The 2,926-nt window shown below is 39.7% G+C and overlaps 1 pseudogene; it reads left to right on the top strand.

The window, feature by feature from the left end:
- Positions 1–949: 949 nt before the first annotated feature.
- LOC140503103 (ADP/ATP translocase 3-like) lies at positions 950–1,909 on the top strand (annotated as a pseudogene).
- Positions 1,910–2,926: the final 1,017 nt, after the last annotated feature.

The raw sequence follows: 2,926 nt of genomic DNA, 5'->3' as shown, positions 1-2,926 counted from the left end.
TGACTGAATCAGGAGTAGTAGTGGCAGCAGTGGAGGCTGTTTCCCTGGCCCTGGCTATTTCCAGACCTCTCAGCCCACAGATGGAAAGAGGGTCAAACACCTAGTCAGAAAGACATTACAGGTGTCTGTTTGCTAGCATTGCTTTGCCCATACTTGGATCTGGGTCACAATCCCGGGTGGTAGTCCCAGGATGAGGAGGAATACTCGCATAGCAAAGCTTATGGAAGTAATGGAGAGGGACATTCCTTACAGTTCCAGGGTAGAAAAGAATGCTTGTGGTCATTCATAGATCAGTGCACAGGCCAGGAGAGGAGAAAATGTCCCTCTTTTGATCATAGCACCTTGGAAGAACTGAAAACTTACAGGTTCCTGGAAGTATCTCTAAAAACAGCTGCATAAAACCCCTGAAGTTTGGGACAGTTTGACCTACACACTGGAAACAGAGTCCTACCTTAATAAAGACCTAAAAGGTCAAGTAATAGGGTGGGAAAATGAGCAAATAATGAAAAAACTAAGACTGTTGAAACTTACTTGGGAAGATCAAAGCATACACTCAGGGCTCCTACATCTAAAGCCTCCAAGAAAAATGTGAATTAGTCTCAGGTCATGGAAGAGCTCAAAAAGGATTTTGAAAATCAAGTAAGAGATGTAGAGGAAAAATTGGGAAGAGAGTGATACAAGAAAATCATGAAAAACAAGTCAAAATCTTGCTAAAGGAGACCTACAAAAAATACTGAAGAAAATAACACCTTAAAAAATAGAATAACCCAAATGGTAAAAGAGGTGCAAAAAGCCAATGAGAAGAAGACTGCCTTAAAAAGCAGAACTGTGCTTTTTGATCTGAGCTGTAGCAAGGGGCTGTGTGCAGGCAGCAGCAACTTCCCCAGCTTTCCACCCTCTCTCACCTTGCTTTCTTTCTCCAACTCCAACACCTTCCCCCTCAATAACCATGATGGAACAGGCCATTTCCTTTGCCAAGGACTTCCTGGCTGGTGGCATCGCTGCTGCTATCTTCAAGACAATGGTGGCCCGCATCAAGAGAGTTAAGTTACTATTGCAGATGCAGCATGCAAGAAAACAAATTGCTGCAGATAAGCATAAAGGATTGTATAGTCCGAATTCCAAAGGAATAAGGGGTGCTTTCCTTCTGGTGGGGTAACTTAGCAACTGTCATCAGATATTCCCCCCCAACCCAGGCCCTTAACTTTGCCTTTAAGGATAAGTGTAAGCAGGTATTTTGAGGAGGAGTAGACAAGCACACACAGTTTTGGAGGTATTTGGCTGGCAATCTTGCCTCTGGTGGTACAATTGAAGTCACTTCTCTCTGCTTTGTCTACCCCTTGGATTTTGTGAGAACCCACTTGGCAGCTGATGTTGGGAAATCTGGCACTGAGAGGAAATTCAAAGGCTTGGGATACTGCCTTGTGAAAACCACAAAGTCTGATGGAATCTGTGGCTTGTATCAAGGTTTCAATGTCTCAGCACAGGGTATAATTATCTGTAGAGCAGCTTACTTTGGCATCTATGATAGAACAAAAGGTATGCTCCGAGATCCAAAGAACACTCATATTATGATAAGCTGGATGATTGCACAATCAGTGACTGCTGTAGCAGGTGTGGTCTCTTATCCCTTTGATACAATAAGGCTGTGAATGATGATAAAGTCTGGACGCAAAGGAGCTGATATCATGTACACTGGGACAATTGACTACTGGAAGAAGATTGCTAAAGTTGAGGGTGGCAAAGCTTTCTTCAAGGGTACCTGGTCCAATGTTCTTAGAGGCATGAGTGGAGCATTCCTGCTTGTCCTGGATGATGAATTGAAGAAAGTAATCTAAGTACATCCTAACTAAGGAACCAGTGAATATAGATCATGTAGAATACTTAACCATACTTAGCATTTTGGACAACTGACTTTCAAGAAATTCTTGTTGTCTTTTTATCCAGGACAGATCATGTTTGTAGGACAGCCAGAAAAAGCTCTTGAAAAAAGGGACTCATTTATTGTGATCCATTATTCACACAGTGGAACTGATGATGATTCAGTATATTGATTATTGGTTTGGGGGGAAATAACAGTTTCTGTGGGTCCAAGGAGGCAGATCAACTTAGACCATCTAGTTTAAATGCTCTTTTGGATTTATTTTTTTAAAAAAATCATGTCTTCCATTTGTACTTAAGTACTATATATACTATTTTGCATGGCTGACTATTTTGGCAGTTATGATGATCTGTGTTGGGCATTCTGCTGTTAAAAAATAAATAGACAGAAGCCTCTAAGACTTGTGATGTAATAACTGAATTATCCAACATAGTTTGGTTGTGGTGAGTTTTGGGGTTGTGCACAGTAAAAGTACTGGATTTTTTTTATTAATCATGGTAATACCAAAAAAAAGCAGAATTGACCAAATGGAAAAGAAGGTCTAAAAGCTCACTGAAGAAAATAATTCCATAAAAATTAGAATGGAGCAAATGAAAGCTAATGGCTCTATGAGAAATCAAGAAATTATAAAACAAAACCAAAAGAACAAAAAAATAGAAGAAATGTGAAATACCTCATTGGAAAAACAACTGACCTGGAAAATAGATCCAGGAGAGATCATTTAAAAATTATTAGACTACCTGAAAGCCATGATCAAAAAAAGAGCCTAGACATCATCTTTCAAGAAATTATCAAGGAAAACTGTCCTGATATTTTAGAACCAGAAGGTAAAATAGAAATTGAAAGAATCCACTGATCACCTCCTGAAAGAGATCCAAAAAGAAAAACTCCTAGGAATATTGTAGCCAAATTTCAGAGTTCCCAGGTCAAGGAGAAAATATTTCAAGCAGCCAGAAAGAAACAATTGGAGTATTGTGGAAATACAGTCAGGATAACACAAGATCTAGCAGCTTCTACATTAAGGGATTGAAGGGCTTGGAATAT

Source organism: Notamacropus eugenii, chromosome 5, assembly GCF_028372415.1.
Source record: "Notamacropus eugenii isolate mMacEug1 chromosome 5, mMacEug1.pri_v2, whole genome shotgun sequence".
Taxonomy (NCBI): Eukaryota; Metazoa; Chordata; class Mammalia; order Diprotodontia; family Macropodidae; genus Notamacropus; species Notamacropus eugenii.
This window is presented reverse-complemented; position numbering and strand designations above follow the sequence as displayed.